Consider the following 19,841-nt stretch of genomic DNA (forward strand, 5'->3'; position numbering starts at 1 on the left):
CAGCAATTTCACCCCTGCTTTATCAGCGGATAGTAACGTTATTACCATCACTGACTCACAGCAAGATCCCACGGACCTCACTGTCATTCCCTCCTCGGTTCCTAGTGATAAGACACTCGGAGAAAAAAGGAAGAGAGGTCCCACTAAACCAACACCAAACAAGAGGAAACAACCACCACGCAACAAAGGGCAACCGACCCCACAGAGTATGTGGTCTCGTGGGAAAACCACAAAAAAACAAAAAAAACCCTGTGCCCTGGTCCTTCTGGACCTTTCCGCGGCGTTTGATACTGTGAACCATCACCAGCTTTTATCGCGGATCAGGGACCATGGGATACAGGGCACGGCTCTGAACTGGCTGACTTCCTTTCTTAAAAATCGCTTGCAACGAGTTCAACAAGCAGACCTAGTGTCAAATCCAGCCGAGTTGACTTGTGGAGTGCCCCAGAGGTCAGCCTTTTCTCCGCTGCTTTTTAATTTATACCTGCAGCCATTGATTGCAGCGCTGAATAGGTTGGACTGCAGGGTTTATAACTATGCAGATGACACCCGAATCCTGATCCAGATTGACCACTCTCCCACAGCTCACTTGAGAATACAAGACATTCTCAAGTTCACCATCAATTGGATGTCAGACAATTCGTTAAAAATAAACCCTGATAAAATGGAAGTCCTGGCAGTCTCTACAGTTGCCAACCCATGGAACGACCTTTTCTGGCCGGCCGAACTGGGGCCTTTTCCAAAACCATTGAGGTCAAGGAAATGCTACAAGGGATTTGTTTGTAACGAAAAAATCACTCAGTTGGGAGTCGTATTAATAATATCTAACTCCAATGTACCCACAGGGTATCTCAAATGACAAAAGTAAAACTCAATTATTGGAAGGAGAAGGAGACACGGAGAGAGTAAAAAGTATGTTCTAAAGAAGATTTTTATATAAATTCAAATAAAGTAAATTGCAAATCCAAATGTAGGGAGACAAAAATACAAAGCAACAAAGTAATGAACGGAGGAATATATAACTTCACCACATCAGTTCAAAACTTAAACATTAACTTCAAACAATTTCTAGCAGCAACCAAACAAACTTAATTAGTCTTGGTTGTGTGCTCGTGAACAGGCAGCGTAGGTGGAGATGATGTATCTGTCCAGAACCAGCAGTAGCAGTAAAAAGCCTAGGCATCAGAATTGATGCCCGGCTATCCATGACACAGCAGGTATCGGCGGTGGTGGGCACCTGTGTTAATCTGTTGCATCAGCTGCGAAAACTATCCCCATTATTGTCCTTTTCCACTCTTAGGCTGGCGGTCTCTGCTCTGATCTTGGCACGGCTGGATTACGGCAATTCCTTATACTCTGGTCTCCTCAAAAACTTCCTGGCTTTACTCCAGGTGGTGATGAATGACGCGACCAGGCTTATTTTTAACAAACCCAGGCAAACCCGGGCCTCGCCCCTATTGAAGGACCTTCACTTGCTGCCAATCGCTCAAAGAGCTAAATTTAAGTGCCTGTGTATAGCACAAAAGGCTGTTTATGGCTCAGCCCCCAGCTATATCAAGGTCCGGCTCAGAAACTACATGCCAAGAAGAACCCTCCGGTCTGCTGAGGCGTGTAATCTGATGTGTCCTAGGTTCAACCTTGCTTCTAAGGGTGGCAGAGCCTTTTCTAGCACTGTCCCCTTGGCTTGGAACCTTCCCCCAGCTGAACTTAAGAATGAAGCCAATCTCCTACTTTTTAGAAAGAACTTGAAGACGGTGCTTTTCTTGGAGGCTTGGGTGCCTATGTGATTGGGTGGTCCGTGCCTCACTGTTGTTGTGTGTCCGCTGATAGCGCTTAGATACCTCGGAGTGAAATAGTGCTTTACAAGCTTACATTAACATAACATAACACATCCAGTAGGGGACCTGAAACAGAGACTGTACCCTTAGTTGACACTAATATCGCCACTGCCCCTTCAAGTTGTGAGCAAAACTCTGCCTGCACACAGACTGAGCCAACTATGGGAAGTGCTCCACAGGACAAACTAAATGGGAATTTTATTGAAACCATAGTAGATTAATTTTTTAAACAAATGAAAAGTCAAATGGATAAACAGTTTAATATGATTTTTAAAAGACTGGATAGATTAGAAAGCCTGGTGAAAAAGGAAGATGTAAAAAGAAAAGGTACTATTAGTATGAACAAGTTAAGGGGAGATCGATTCCTGAAAGATATGGAGACTGTCAATAGGGGCATTATGGGGGAAAGGCCCACCTGTGGTACATTGAATACTAAGAGTGTAACCAGGGACAGTGACACAGGGAGAAACCAGCTTCTGCCATCACGGGGTACCACTGCAGGTAAACCACCTCAGACCATGTCGTGTGTACCAAATAGGCAGCCCTGTTCCACCGGTGGGGTGGTGGGAGCCCCAATGGGGTCTACTTCTGGAAAACCGGGGAAACCAGAAAATGTTGTTTCCGACCACGGGTTAACCAATGTTACACAGACCATAAAACAAACAGGCCCAGTCCTTCACTTGCCCCCTGAAGCCTGCCCATATGTTTAAATTCTAGCAGGGGTCCCCCCTTGAAAGAGGACCAAAGAGAGTCTTGGGTTCAGTTAGGTACAAAGGTGTTGGGGTGCAGATTTCTAGCAAAATCTTGACAGTACGACGGGTAGACTGGGTTGGTCCCTCATCAATGGAGATTGTATTGTCATGAATTTCAGGCATCCCTTAACCGTAAAATACCTATTGAACAGCAATAACACCCACTTCAGTCCTTTAACCGCTGTGACCTCTCTACCTCTGGGTTACTTCTATAGACCTCCACAGAGACCATTCAACCCAGTTACACCAATCTATCCATTATTTAACAGATTTAGTGCTCTATCTGATCTAGAGAGCCAGGGTTGACCACCAACGGACTCCCCAGATGTCACAAAAAGGCCCATGACCAATGACAATGCCTCCCAGTATAACAACAAACCAAGTACCATCATCTCTGTTCCCAAGCCTTGCACTGAGGTTATATCGCCAGGGAAATTAAATACAACTAATCTTTTTACCCCAGTCGTTACCCCTACTGATAGGTTAACCATACTAAGCTGGAACAATGCTGGTCTTAAAGCAAAAATGGAATCCATTGAATGGATTGAATGGATCAATAATATTGATATCTTAATGTTCCAGGAAACATGGTGCACTAGTTGTCCACTTCTTGAAGGCTATACTTGTTATAACCATATTGTACCATGTCAGGCGGTGGGACGACCTAGTGGAGGTTTATCATTATGGGTAAAGATCACGTCAGGTGGAAAAACCAAAACTCTGGCGACCAATGATGAGAATTTTCAGGCTTTAATCTATTCCAGTAGGATAAAGCTATGTCTAATCAATTTTTATAATAATGATTTTTCATCTCAACCCAATAACAATTTTATAAGGCTATTTGATTTTATTGACAAAATTGTAGATGGACATACTTACGGTAAATTTGATGGGATCATCTTGGGAAGTGACTTCAATGCCCACATTTAAAAGGGTAACACCAATTCAGCTGCCCCTCTCAGTCGGGTGCTACCTTATAAAAGAGGGGAGGAATTACTTAATCACATAGCCACCCGTGACTTAGTCAATGTCATGGAGATAGCCAGTCGCACCACGGGCGAAGGCCCCCTGGCTACATACATAAGGCGCGGCTGTTCCTCCACAGTTGACTATGTATTTATTTCCTCTCTACTCATGGACTGTTAAATAAAGGCTGACATCCCTAGCACAGTATATAGTGATCACAATCCAATTTTGACTGTTTTTAATTCTATTAAAAGATTGGATAAGCGACAGGAAATAGGGGCTACTAATCCGACGGCATCAACTGACAAACTCAGAGTAATCTGGAAGGGGATAGACAATCGATGGTTTCTTTGACATTGTTGTCCCGTCAGATCTCTGGACAGAATGCAACATTTCTGTGGGCTGGCCGAAAGAAGAACCACAAAGGCATAGAGTAACAGTTGCTCCTTCAGACACTGTTATGGATTATTATGACAAAGTAATTGTTTGGTTAAAAGACAAAATTCCTGCGAAAGAAGTGGATTGGTTTAAAATTGACAGAACTAATCAGGAGCCAAAAGAATCAGTTCACTCTTATTATGAAAGATTGCTTCTGGTATTTAAACAATACAGTGGCTATGAAAAATTAAGTGCAAGTGACATGAGCCATTTCATTTATAGATTTGTTTATGGCCTGAGACCTGAAATAGGGGACATGATTAGGACAGGAATTGTAGGCTGGCAAGCTCTTTCAGTTGATGACATCCTGAGAAAGGTAAAATATTGCAGTGAAGAAATAGATGCTAAACAGAAGAAACTCAAGGAAAAGGCAATGTGGGCACAAGTGAAGGTAGCTGAGCAACAGATAGCAGGTTTAGAAAATAAAGGTTTTCAGCAGAATCTGAATCCTGGCAAGTTTTAAAGGAAATTTTACAAACAAGCCACAATTTACTATAAATATTGAAGAGTTAAAACAAAAGTTACCCTGTTTTAATTGCGGGGAAATTGGACACTGGAAGCGAGAGTGTAAAAATCCGCCCAGAAATTTAAAGAATTCATTGTTAAATCCACAAATGCAGAATGATATAAATCAGCAGCAACAGCAACAGCTTCAGTGACAGTTAAATGAAATAAGTCAGCAGCAACAGCTACAGCGACAGTTAGTGAATCAGCAACAGAATCAATTCATTCAGCAAGGCCAAATTCCACAGCCACCTTTACCAAATTGCAGCAATTCACAGAGATACAATCCGGAAACAGGTTTCTGCGGAGCTGGACAGGTAAAAAGATCACAAAATGTGTTGAATGTTTCTCAACAATTCTGGTTTAAAGAAAATGAGAGCAGTGATTCGGATGATTTTTCATGACGGTGCCTGAGAGGGGAAGAAGAGTGTGTAATTGGAGCCACTCTTGAGGTAGATCAGTCAGGTCCATTTATAAATGGTAAAGTGAACGATAAAGATATCACTTTTCTTCTGGACACTGGTGCTACCCGTTCTACTGTTAGATCAGTGGAAATTGAAAATCTTCCTCTCTCGGGTGACACGATCCAGGTTGTTGGTGTAGCTAATCAGCATATTAAAACTACTTTGACAAATCCTGTAAATGTAGAAATAGGAGACTACAAAGACAAACACAGATTTATTGTCTGTGACAGCAGTCCTGTTAACTTATTAGGTAGGGATTTGTTATGTAAGATGAACTGCAAAATATACTGTTCACCTGAATGTATTGAGCTACAGACTTTAGAAGAAGATGGTCTGTATAAATTGACACTAATAATGGTTGATGAAGAAAATAAAATGCTTCCTGCTTTTGATAAAAAATAATTTGCCAGAGGAACTGAAAGAAACAGTTAATCCAAAAATGTGGGATTTGACAGGTGATGAAATGGGTTTAATGAAGCATGTTGACCCAGTTAAAAATTACCGTGAGGCAGGGAATAGATTTTCCAAATGTTCCTCAGTACAAAATGAAACCTGAAACAATTGAAGGTGTAATTCCTGTTATTGAAAAATTCATTAAGCAAGGAGTTTTAAAATAAATTGAGAGCAGCCCATGTAATTCACTGATTATGGGTATTAAAAAGCCTAATGGAACGTACAGAATAGTTCAGGACCTGAGAAGAATTAATAAAATAGTTGTTCCTTGTTGTCCAGTTGTACCAAATCCAGCAGTAATTCTATATCAGATTCCACATGATGCAGAATGGTACACGGTCATTGACCTGTGCAATGCATTCTTTACAATTCCATTGCATCCAGATAGCCAGCAAATGTTTGCATTTCGGTTCCAGGATCGAATATTAGCATGGTGTCGTATTTCTCAGGGGTATACAGAGAGTCCATCCATTTTTAATCAGTTGTTAAAAAAGTCCCTGGAAGATTTAAAATTGCCTGGAGAGTCAACATTAGTTCAATATATTGATGAACTTCTTGTTGCAGGTAAAACAAGAGAAAACTGTGTGACTGACACCATTACACTTCTGAATCGTTTGGCAGATGAAGGGCATAAAGTGTCGCCAGCAAAACTTCAGTTTTGCAAGCAAGAGGTTAAATACCGAGGTCACAGAATTGCAAAAGGCATAAGACAAGTGACAAATGAGAGAATAAAAATGATTAGAGCAATACAGCCACCAACGACTCAGAGACAGATCAGAATGTTTCTAGGAATGGTTGGTTATTGTCGTCAATGGATTTGTGGGTTTTCAGTTATTGCAAAACCATTACAAAGATTAACGAAGGCAGACATTAAGGATCTAATTGTTTTGACAAAAGCAGAATTAGAAGCTTTTGAAAAATGAAAGAAAAGTCTTTGTGAAGCACCTGCACTAGGCATGCCAGATTATGACAAAGAATTTGAACTATATTGCAGTGAAAGAGAAGGTTGTGCTTTATCAGTTCTCATACAGAAGAATGGAAATATGAGAAAATCGATAGCTTACTTTTCAGCTGTCCTAGATCCTGTTGCAAAGGCTTTGCCAGGTTGCTTAAAAGCAGTGGCAGCAACAAGTGTAAGTCTTGAACAAAGTGAAGGAATCATAATGGGATTTCCTGTAAAGGTATATGTACCTCATTCTGTTGAAACACTTCTTACTAGAAGTAAAACACAGCACCGGTCTAGCAATAGATTAACAAAATATGAAAAAGTTTTTCTGGAATCAGATAATGTATCTATTGTGAGATGTTTGAATCTCAATCCAGCCACACTTTTGCCAGATGTAACTCCTGATGATGATGATGATGTAGAACATCAATGTCTGGATGTTCTAGAATATTGCACTAAACCCAGGAAAGACATTAAAGATGTACCTTTACCAGAATCAGACATTGTTTATTTTGTGGATGGCTCTTGTTTAAGAACAGATGAAGGCATCCTAAGAGCAGCATATGCAATTTGTACAGTTTCTGAAATAATTGAAGGTTCAACTCTTGAAGGAATTCGTTCTGCACAAATAGCAGAATTGGTAGCTTTAATTCCTGCCTGTGAAAGAACTGAAGGGAAAAAAGTTACCATAGTGATTGATAATCAGTATGGATATGAAGTGGTCCATGATTATGGACAGCTCTGGTCTCCAAGAGGTTATTTAACATCTGCAGGGACTCCAATCAGAAATGCAAAATTGATTAAAAGTGGTGCGCATAAAAAGGGTCAAGACTACATCACTAAAGGAAACGCTTTTGCAGATGAGACTGCACGTTACTGTGCAAAGAACAATCTTTCACTTAATCGGGAAAAGAACAATGAGCATGTAATGAATTCTCTCATGCTAATATCTGTGGTAGAAACATGGCAGGGAGTAAAAGATTTACAAGATGAGGCTGAAGATGAGGAGAAAAAGACTTGGCTCAAGGAAGATTGCAGACAGCGAGAGGAAGATGGAATTTGAGTTTACAAAGATGAAAGACCTGTTATGCCTAATTGTATGATTGCTGACATGGCACGGATGTACCATGGACCAGGGCACTTAGGTAGAGATACAATGATTAGACAATTCAGAGAGACTTGGTATAATCCAAAGTTCAGGGTCATTGCAGAGTCACTTTGCCAACGTTGTTTGATCTGTCAGCAAATCAATCCAAACAGAAAGACTGTGGTGAGCATGGGAACCATAGGTCGGGAGGGTGGTCCTTTCACCAGATTGCAGATGGATTTCATTGACATGTCTCAACATAATAAGCTCAGATATGTGTTGTTGATTGTCTGTTTGTTTTCAAGATGGGTTGAAGCTTTCCCAACTCGTCACAATGATTCAATCACTGTGGCAAAATTGCTTTTGAGGGAGATCATACCTAGATATGGTTTTCCAGTGACTATTGAAAGTGATCGCGGAAGACATTTTGAAAACAGACTAATTGAAATAATTTGTGGAGCATTTAGCATCAAACAAAAACTGCACTGTGCATACAGACCAGAAGCATCAGGTGTTGTTGAGCAAATTAATGGAACAATCAAAAACAGAATTTCAAAAATGTGTCTAGCTACAGGAATTAAGTGGACAGATGCTCTTCCACTTGTTTTGATGTCATTGAGAAGCACTCCAGGTAAGGAAACAGGTCTTAGCCCTCATGATATACTTATGGGAAGAGTAATGAGACAGGCTCATGTTCCAGTTGGAAAGTTGCTAGCAATAAATGACAGTGCAATTTTAGACTACTGTAGGCAACTTTCTGACGTGGTAACCTCTGTATTCCATCAGGTGGGAACAGATGTGATTTCAAAAGAAAAGGAACAAGCTCATGATCTTTTGCCGGGAGACTGGGTGAGACCAAAAGTTCATCGAAGAAGGAACTGTTTGGTACCCAGGTGGCAGAAAGCAAGGCAAGTAATTCTGGTAACAACTAATGCTGTAAAATGCAAGGGCTTAAAAAGATGGCTGCATCCTAGTCATACCATTCGTGTACCTGCACCAGATAATCCTGAAGACAGTGAAGAGACTACTTCAGATTCAGATTCTGAAGAAGAAGAAAATCCTGAAAATTCAGATTCTGAAGATCGACACAGAAGTCGACATCTGGAGAAATCAGAAGCAAGACAAGCATCTAATGAGAAAGATCTAGACATCGTTGTCGTTGATTCAGATAATGATGAAGATGTTCTAGAAAAAAGGACTGAAGAAGAAACTGTGTCAGAAGAGATTCAAGATCAGGAGAGTATTGAAAAGCAGATTGAAAGCTCTGAAAGCAGGAACGGAAATTCTGATACTGGGAAGCTAGAAGTAATTACAGAAGAAGAAGACGAATTACCAAGTACCAGCTACAGAGATGTTGTTCCTAATGGAGTGAAACTGCTGAGTAAAGAAGTTCCTAGATACAGTATTAAAATCTCTGAAACTGACTCAGAAGACAGTGATGAAGAATCAGAAATAAGAAAATTCAGAAAAAGGGCTTGGAAAGCTGAGAGCAATGAAGTAGAGCCAAAAAAGAAACTCCTGAGAAAAGGTGATGTTTGGCCTAAGGAAAATTTAAAATTCAAATTGATCAAAAAGTCGAAGGATCAAGTGAATGAGATTTCAAGTCAAAAAGGTGACACAGACAAACAAGATCAAGTTGGAAAGAAAATCGAAGTAATAAACAGAAAAAGTAAAAGACCATTGAAACCTAATCAAAAGTATAAATCTCCAGAGTGGGCTTATATAATTATCCCACCGATAGTTGAAGTAAGCAGCAGTAGTCAGGAAGACTTAGAAGAAAACAGTGACAATGATTGAAGTTTAGATTACAGTTAAGATTAGGTTGATTTCATTTCTGGCATAAGGCTGAAGAAATTGTGTTAGGTGACACAAGGTCGAAGAAATTGTGTTAGCTGAATACTTTTTACGGACGCAAGGTCGAAGAAAAGCTGTTAGAAGGATCTCTTTAAAAAAAATTTAAGAGGAGGGTAGTATATTTTTACATTTTTACATTTTGATATTTACATAGTTTTAACATTTTTGTTTAATTGAGTAAAATGCCTAATGCTGATAACTCTAGGCGTGCTATTTTTAGGAGATGCTGTAAAATGTCTTCTATTTGTGTTATTATGATTATTTTAGTTTGGCTAATTTTAGCAGTCATTTTCCCTTTTGGAATTGATAAAGAGCATTTTAGAGTAAATATAACAAGTAAAGCTGATTCAAAACAAGTTAATCATGATGTAGTAGGCAAAACTAATAGAATTATTGAGAACAAACCAGATGTCCATCAGGACAGATCAGTTGGGGATTTTTCTACAAACTCATTTTCCAGACTTCTTTCAGAATATGTTAGAGTCATGGATGTTAAAGATTGTTATGTGTGTGTTAAGCTTCCTACTTCTGGTTCTGAAGGGGTCAAGTACAATATGCTTCCCCTAACATATGGAATTACCTGTAGTGTTATAGCAAGCTTGTTCTATCAAACTGGTCGTCTGGAATATTATTATTCAGACTATGACGAGACATTTGCAAATTTGAAGGTTGTGAGCAGTCTCAACAAAGTTAAGCCTGCTAAACAAATGAGAGAATTCTTTTTTAACTTGCAAAATGAGAGATGAAGAAAAATCATTTCTTGATCAGGTTGAGGAGAGGAGGGCAATTTATAAGAGGAATGAAATGTTGAAACAGACTAAGTCGAAGTTTTGGCAGATAGAGGACGACAAACTTAATGGAGAAAACAGATTTGCTGCCATCCATATTGACGAACCAGTTGGCGGAAAACTTTGTATCAGAAGAGATAATACACTATATGATAATTATTTTGTTGGTGCAAGTCAATGTGAAGATACCTATCGAATTATTGGGGGTTGGGGATTTAAAAATGGCAAAGACCCAATTTTTCCAGGAATTTATTTTGTCTGTGGAAATAAGGCATATTTCAGTCTTCATGACCATTGGTATGGCACATGTTACCTTAGTCTTGTTTTTCCTAAAATTTTCCATGTTGACAAAAACAATGAAGGATCATTCGAAATTGGCAAACACTTGAATAGAATGAAAAGGGAAAGTTTTTCAGTAATCATGGGAGATATATTTGGTGCAATAATTCCTATGGTGGGAATTACCCTAAATGCAATAAAGATCAGAAACGTTTCCACACTTGTTGATAGATTGTCCACTGATACTGCAAGTGGTTTCCAGTTGGTCAACACAGAGCTTATTGCCACCAGAAGCATGGTTATGCAAAACCGGCTTGCCCTTGATATCCTTTTAGCAAAAGAGGGAGGAGTCTGTGGGATTTTGCATGTTCAGCACTGCTGCACATATATCCCAGATAAAAGCCAGAATATTGAATCTTTAATTAAGAATATTACAGAATTTCACACTGAAAGAGAACCTATGGAAGATGACAGTTTTTCTGAACATTTGGCAAAAAGATTTAGAGCAATTAGGGAATGGTTCGCTGACATTGGTAGTTCAATTATTGGCAAGGTACTCTATCCTGTTATAGTTATTGTTATAGTGACACTTCTGTTGAAAATCAGTTGCATGATTCATAAAAGAGAGAAGCACATGAGGGAAAAGAGGAGAATATATAAGCTCAAGAAGGCTCAAGAGAAGGAGATTGAAATGGATGAGTTCCGCAGGACTCAAAATGATAGACCCAGACAGAGACAGACTGATGAGACAGGAGTTTAGACTTACTAATACTGAGAGAACTCATTATATGACATTTATAAAAGTTAAAATTTTAGTATACATTTTTGTGGGTTTTGTTTGGTGATTTTAAAATCACCAGAGGAGGGAGTTGATGGAGCAGACTTTCAGATTTATTTCTAAAAAGTTTGTGACAAATGAAACTCTCGTGATTTTTATTTTTACTAATGTGTGTTGCATGATTTATATGTTTACTGACTCAACCTAGATTAATATGCACCATCATGAACATGTGGGTTTAATCATTTGTGCTCTTGTTATGTTTGTCGTTTTGCTTTGAATAATACATTCACTTTGTCTTTTGTTTGTTATTTACTAACTGCAGCCGTTTTGGAATAATAGCATGTGCATTCTTTAAATATGCTTTTGTTTATGTATTGTCGTCTTATGTGTATGTGTTTGTTTATTTGTTTGTAATGCAAAACTAGGTAACATAGCTAATGGGTTAAACTTAGTGGGTTAGGGTGGGTAACAGAATAATTATTATTTCGTGAATTAATTATTGTCTTGTGTTTCTTTGCATACTAGACACCCTCATTGCATTGCATGCAAAAGGCTTGAGGCCTACTTCTAGAATGGATGTCAGAAAAGCCTGACCAGAGTGAGCCTTGCACAGCTACGCAGGAATGAAAAAATTATATCTTTCTACATTAATTCTTGGAGAGAGGCTTGCAAACAAAGGCTGTGTGGAAGTTTAGGACATTTGGTTCAATTTGTTCCTTGGTCAAGGCCGTACTTGTCGCTCGGCAGCAGAAAAACGGAAAAGCATGAGCGGACGAAGGAAGCTCTTGCTCTTGTTAAATGTTACTTTCTTCGGAAGCTGCCGGTGTCATACTCATGAACAATAGTACTTTCGAAAGTGACTTTGGCTATGTGAGAGACGGATGATGACCACATCGTATGACATCTAACAGCCAATGAGATTCAGTTCTGCTCGATTATTTGTATTCTTTTAGTTAGTTTTAGATAGGAAAATACTATAAGAATTGCCCCCTTGCTAAGAGCACTGTTCGATCGATCCAGTGCTCCAGAGACGCTGCCAGTTTTCCCTTTCACGTAAGACTTTATTATTTTTGCTTGCTTACAGATCTCTACTTTTAGCTAAGTTAGGGAAATAGGCTATGGAGAAAGAAATAAATAACTGTTTGAGCTTTCTTTATGAAATAAAAATTACTAAAATGGATTTTTGAAATGACAAGCTGGTCTTGATCGTTTCTTTGTGTTACCATTAGTTAATCCACTGCCTCATATGTGACTTAATTAATGAATGCGCGTGTTTAAAATAATTAGGTCATATGAATCAGTAGGTCAAAAATACAAATCCTGCAAAGAATGGGCCTAGTGATAGATTTATAAATAATGGTGAGTATCCTGCTGTAGAGATTATATATGACACTGAGTTTCTTTAGACCCGCTGGATCACTAGATACACAACATTTTATTAATTCCCTACTTTAAAGAGCATGCCCTGGTGGATTTTAATCTAGCATTTAAGGAATTATTGATGTTGAGCTGTGATGAAGTAATTTTTAGAGTAAGCTGCTTCCTCCAATCAGCGATACGTTCCCGAGCAACTATGAATATGCCCTGATAAATTGAATCACTTGCTTATTATTGCGTTTTTTTAAAAGAGATTAAAATTTATTTATTGCACGCTTGCACTTTATAGTAGTCCCCACTGTACATTGTTGACACTTTGCATAACGTTTTTTAATGTTTGGCACACAGCCAATTAGTCTATACAATGTTTACATTTATTGAGTGCCAATTGCTCCCTCCTAATATAAACTGTTAGGCAACAATCACACAGACCGATTGTGTATTTTTAAATTGTTTTAGACTGTTTTAACTGCTTATTATGAGGATTGTTGTGATGATTCTGTACTTTTATGGATGTTTTTACATATCCGAATAAAGATCCTTTGACTTGACTTGACTTAGTTAAAATAAAATAATGTGGATAGAGTAGAAAGAAGTGGTATACAGTGCATTCATTTTATTCTGTGTCTCTAAAAGTTTTTCTTTTCTATTCTTGCATGTATTTTATTTGGGCCTGAACATACAGCTGAACTCAATCTTTGGAGAGACTGCGCCTGTGCGAAAGAAACCAAGCACTGTGCCAAAAACCTGGGTGTAACCATCGATGACACATTATCCATGCAGGTCCACGTACGAACTCTATGTGGGAAAAGTTTTGCCACCCTGAAACTCCTAAAAAAGCTATTCCCATGGATTCCCCTGGAAAGCAGGAAGACAGTAACACAGGCCCTGCTAGTCAGCATGCTGGACTATGGCAATGCCCATTTTATGGGCATGCCAGACTACCTATTCAAACGCCTACAGGTGCTGCAGAATGCTGCAGCAAAACTAGTATGCAACAAAGGCAAATACAGTTCTGCAACGGAATGCCTAAAACAACTTCACTGGCTACCCATGTGTCAAAGGGCCTGTTTCAAACTCCTCGATCATGCCCAGAGGACACTACATAACACAGGTCCCATGATCCTTAAAAACAAAATACATTCTATTCCCCCGCCAGACCGCTTAGGTCTTAACACCTTGCTCTTGCGGAGACAAAAAAATAAACAAATCTAGAATAGGTGGCCGTTCTTTCTCTTACCTGGCGGCACGGTACTGGAAAGAGCTTCCAGTCGAACTTAGGCTGACCAAAGACTATAACACCTTTGGAAAAAACTTAAAACACATTTATTCCCAAAAGGATGATTTGGTCCCTCAATTTCACCCACCTACCTGTTACCGCAATCCCTAGCGCTGTGACAACCTCCGTGATAAATGTTGCGCTTTATAAATAAATAAATAAAACCCTGAGCCACTGAAGCTGTGGCATTGAACCCATGCCAATCTAACATGGATGGCAAGAACTATGAGAAGAGTAAACTCCTCACCCTGCCAGAGGAAGCTGGATTGAATAAAATGTTAATTTGTCTTATTGTTGCATTTCACTACCGGGCGGAATAGAAGTACATGGGAAGATAAAGTCATGGGAGGGTACATTTGAATACATGATTAACAAGTTACTTTATAATAATATGGTGTGATGACTACTCCTCGCCCTTTGTCCAATAAAATTGTGGGATTCACACATTTGTAACATTTGGGGGTGGTACACTGACCTGGAAAATAGTATAACTAGGGTAGGCTTAGCTAGTTAGATTGTCCGACTTGTCCAAGTAGCTGACCTGTCACTGACCCAACGCACTCAATATGTGATCGAGAGCAGAGTTGCTGGCGGAGCACTCTGTCAGAAGATTCAATAACCCAATCGGGGTTCTGGGAAGGAGTTCGATGACCCAATCAGGGTTCGGCTGTTAGCTGCAGAGAGGTGTGTGACGCAGGCGTTGCACTTTAGCTGTGGGTGCCGGTCTTAGCCTGGGGTGGTCCTGTCCTGATCCAATTTGGTCCGTAACCTGTCCTGATTCTGATCTTCCCCTGTTCTTTCCTGCTGGCACCTGCATTGTGAGATTCTTATCCTTTGACTCAGCCTGTGGCCAGGGTTGATCACCACACCATTCTAGGTTACTATAAAGTGTGGGTTTGTCACTATACTGTTTTCCCTTTTCTCTACCCACCCTCTTGTCTAAATGCTTAATGATATTACTTTACAAATTATTGCATATGTTGTTCGAATCTTCATCGATCTAAATTGAATAAGAGATTATTGATTATATGGTTTCAAACAGTCAAAAGATTTTTCTTAGATGAAGAATTTAGGGGCATATTACCAAGGGCCTTATCGGCGCTTTAGCGGGAATTTTTCCCGCTAAAGCGGCGATAATTTTATCGCCCAAATACCTAGCTGTCACTAACACCAGTTAGCGACAGCTAGTAGGAGATAGCGATCATCTTGGGGCCCACTTTGCATGTCGGAGATAATTGTCGCTAATGACATGCAAAGTGGGCGTGCCAAGATGTTAGCGACTGGAAACAGTCGCTAACATCGCTATCTCCTATTACCTACTTTTGGAAATATTTGTGCAAAGCGCGAATATCTCCAAAAGCTAACGCCTGCCCAGAGCAGTCCTTAGCCATGTTGTCCAATGGTAGGTGGATAACATGGCTAAGAGCATTAGCTCTGTAATGCATGAATATCGCGGACTTTTCAGCGATATTCATGCATTTCGGCCGATTTTTATCGCTTACGAGATAAACCTTGATAATAGCAAGGTTTCTAAGCGATAAAAATAGGCGAAGCTCGGCGATAAAATTATAGCCGCTAACCAAGCTTAGCGATAATTATCGCTTATTCTTGATAATATGCCCCTTAAACGTTTCCCGAGTCTGTGGTTTATGTATTAATTGCTAAATGTTATTTTACTGCCTATTTTCTTGCTAACTCCCTTGATCCTTTAGGACCATAGGCATCGATAACTTGGATTAGTAAGACAAATGGTATAGATCCTGATTGGTAAAATCTAAAATTGATTGAGTGTAGATTTACCTGTTTAATGTATGTATAGTATATGGGCCCAGGTGAGTATGGTAATTTGAGCTGGTGAGCCCACGCTCTATCACAGGCGCTTACTCAGTCAGGAATTCAGTGTACGGTTTTTAGATATTCAAGCATGCGCATTAATTTAGAATATGGTAGAGTTCGTAAAGCTCTCATTGGTGAGTTAGATAGTTATTCTCAGGTATAAATTCATTAGGAAGACTCAAGACAGAAAGAAGGAGAGTCTCCAGAGTTCCCCTGAAGAAAGCAAGGGTGATACTTATATACTAGAAAGGTCCCCTACCTGATACTCTGCTGAGTCTTAGGAATTCCAGATTTCTTTTGCTTTGCAACTGCAAGTATTCACCCTATATGGACAAAAGAAAGAAATGTGTAAATACTAATTTCAGTAAATGTACCTATTTTAACTGAGCAAGACAAGAAAGAAAATTTAATTGGCGAATATTTATACTGCTGTTCGGTTACTAGAAGTTCACCGCATTAAAAAAGAAGAGAAGCTCAGGCCTTTAGCTTCGAGGGTAAGAAGGCAGTAAAAGAAAATGCATAGGAGGTTCCAGTAAAAGTAGAATAAAATTAATGGTTCTGTTTCTCTAATTGCAGTTCACGAGAAAGTGAGAGAAAGAGAAGCTACCAGAAGTGAGTAGAAGAAAAGACAAAAGAGAGGTGAACCAGGAAAAGTGAAGGCAGTCTCTTCTCTGTCCCCTTCCCCTTCCCCCCGACAGGCTTCACCGACTGCCAGTACCGTGGCATTCATGGGAAGATTTGTTTAGGGAATTGGGAAAAATTCTGCATTCTGCTCCTGGGAGTACTGGGAAGGAAAAGTGAGTACACTGTTAGGTTCTGACAGGGCCACTCCCAAATATTTTGCCTTTACTCTCCACCTTTTTGATGCTGAATTTGTTTTATGCCTATTCTAGGATGCTGTGCACTTTACCACTGCTAACCAGTGCTAAAGTATTTGTGCTTTCTTAAAACATGGTGGAATTGGATAATATCCAATTGGCACATTTAATTTGCTTGGAAGTCCCCAATAAAAGGGCACTACATGTACCAAGGGCCTGCAAATTAAATGCTACTAGTGGGCCGGCAGCACTGATAGTGCCACCCACTTAAGTAACCCCTTTGAACATGTCTCAGACCTGCCTTTACAGACTGTGTGTGCAGTTCTAAACTGGCATTTGGCCCTGGCACAATAACCCTGAAATCTTTGAAAGACAGCACATTGACCTACAGACCATCCCATACCATAGGAACATCAAACTATGGAAGAGGTTGGATAAAAGATCTCCTCCAAAGAGCCCCTCTTAGAGGTGTTACCCGTTGGGTATTGCACCGTCGACCTAACGAGGAGCATTGCCGATGATGAAGCATGACACCTGCAAGGGTGTGTGAGGCCATTATATCCAACATATTGGATACCCACGTGTTCTTCCACAACGCATGGGTGCCACCAACACAAAACCCACGCCCCCATTAGGAACAGCCTGGTACCTCTTGTGTTTCATGCCACTTTGGGCGAACACCTGGCTGGAGCTTCCACTCCATATGAGTGGGAAACTCTCCTCTTTCACTGCCTCCCTTCTTTGAAAACACAATAACCCTGTTGTCAGGCCCAAGCCTTCCTTGTTTAATACATGTAAGTCACTCCTAGGTTAGGCCCTCAACAGCACAGAAGGCTGAGTGCAGTGTTTTTGAAATGTTGGACATGTACCTTTAAATTTTACTTGTCCTAGTAGTGAAAAACTCGTTAAATTCGTAATTCGTTTTCTACCATTGCAAGGCCTGCCTCTCCCACTGGATAACATTAGAATGACCTCTTTATATTTAATAAACTGTAGTTTCCAAATAGCAACAGGTAACCAGTTCATTTCTAGTGTCTTTGAAATTGTAATGAAAAATCTTCTAATGGTAAAGTTAGATTATAAAATTGTAATTTTGAAAATACCACATTTAGTTGGCATTTTCCTGCCTTACCCATTAAGTGCTTGTAGCCTGTCCCTGGGTCCCACGACTGGGTGTAGCTGACAGTTGTGTTTTCTGTATCCCTCTTAGACAGCCAAACACAAAAGAGAGCTTAGGTGTGCCTGCACGAGCCATCACTGGCAGGATAGGCAGGATGAGAGGGCGTGCAGGGGCACAGCCCTACATACACTTGAATAGGCTTTGTCCTACCTCCACAAAAAGGGCTACACACCCCCTGTAGTTAGTCTGGATCCAGGAGAGCGAATGCAGAATGCCTGGGGACTTCAAAGGTAATTTCTAGAAGTGTCTTCAAGCTTCCAGAGGAAGGATAAAGGGTATAAATATTAGACCTCAGACATCAACTCTTCTGTTCACTTCTGGACCTATGGATAATCTGGCAGGAAAAAGGTCTGCTGTGTTGCTACAAGGACTTCCACTCTGCTGGACTGCTGTCCTGTTGGACTGCTACTCTGGTTTGCTTACTTGCTGCCCTCTTGCCTGGGTGAGAATGACTGGGCATGCTTGTGCTGAACCCAGGACCCAAGAGTAACTCAAAGGGCAAGTTGGCAGGCCTCCTGAATGGACCCTCAGGGACAGAAGGCTCCAACAACCTTGATCCCAGCACCTGAACTCTGTCATCTGTGAGTCTACCATGCCAAGTGGTGCTACCCCAGTCCTGGACCCTTGGAAGTCAGCTTAGGGTGCTATGTCAGCCTCTGTGGATCTGGCAGAACACACATCTCCTCTGCTGCACGGAATAACCCTGAGCAGAACCGACACATCGCCTTTGGTGTGTGGATTTCCACTGTCACAAAGACCTGTATGGCATCGCAGCTTACCGCCTCTTTAGAACTGCAACTGCATGACCCATGCATCCCTCATCTATGGCTGACTTTATGATGCTCATCGCATCCTCGCACCTCCTCAGAACAGTTGCATCACCCCAACTGCTTGACGCATCCTTTACGCTGGACTTGGCATCACAAGCCTTCATCAACGGGATCCTGGATGATGACAATGGCGCTGGTACCGCCCCTCACCTCTTCTCAGAATTGAAGCATCGCTTCGGCAGAGCAATACATTTTCAACACTGACACTCGCAACCCTCCTCAATGCAGAATGTAGGGTATATTGTTCAATGGGCTGAACTGGGTCTCTTTAGCCTGCCCATGATCCATTGCTGTCGGCCTGAACTTGTGACTTTTTCTCAAGCCCATGCAATCAGATAATCACCGTTAACACTTTGTGCTTTTTGGTGCTATTTTCACTGAAATCTAAAAACCTGCATATTTCTGGTTCTGATTGAATTTTTATCCATTTGGTCTTCGTTTATTTCTTAGAAAATAACTCTATTTTCCTAACCTTGAGTGGGATTCCTTTTACGTTGTGCTCCCACTTTATTACTGTTTGAAGTGTTGCACAAATACTTTACACATTGCTTCTAAGTTAAGCCTAACTGCTCTGTGGCACACTACCAGGGGGGGTCTTGCACAGGTTAATTTAGGTCTGGCTTTTGCCTCACCCAGACAAGGATTGTGATTGCTGCTTGACTAGGGTTCACACCCCAGGCAACCAACAAACCAATTTATTACATTGTTGTAAAACTTTTAGTAAAATCCACCTATACCAATAAATTGGATTTGTAATACACATTTTAAAGAATTCTCAGAATTTACATTCTATCTGCTTCCTATGCAGAGATAGCATGATTTAAATTTAATAATGCATAGCAATGCTTTCCAAAGGCACATCTAACCCTGCTACAATGAAAATAGTTTTTAGGTCATTCTCACAGTAGGGACATATTTAACATTAATCTTTTACAAGTCCTACTTATAAATATCATGCATGTTGCCTTATGGAAATGTAAGGCCTTCTGCGGGGTGACCTAATAATATTTAGAAGGAGGGCTTAGGTCTGTCAAAATGTTTTTCACGACACAACAAATTTTGATCTTAAACCTGCACAACCAAGTTACTGTTGGCAGGACTGCAGGGATATCTGGCATTATCATGTTAGTGGGGTTACTATATGTGCTGCAGTCCACTACCAACATTTAACTTACCAGTTCTTGGTACACTTTTTTTTCAGTTCATGTTTATTGAAACCAAGCATAAACAGAAATAAAAAAACAAGGCATCCAATCAATATAAAATATACAGGAAACTTAAATACATACAAAAGATGCATAAAAAGATTGGATTCAATAAACAATAAAATCTGAAATAGGGGAAGGGAAAAAAGAAATGAGGATGAAAGAA

Source organism: Lissotriton vulgaris, chromosome 10 (assembly GCF_964263255.1).
Source record: "Lissotriton vulgaris chromosome 10, aLisVul1.2, whole genome shotgun sequence".
Classification (NCBI taxonomy): Eukaryota; Metazoa; Chordata; class Amphibia; order Caudata; family Salamandridae; genus Lissotriton; species Lissotriton vulgaris.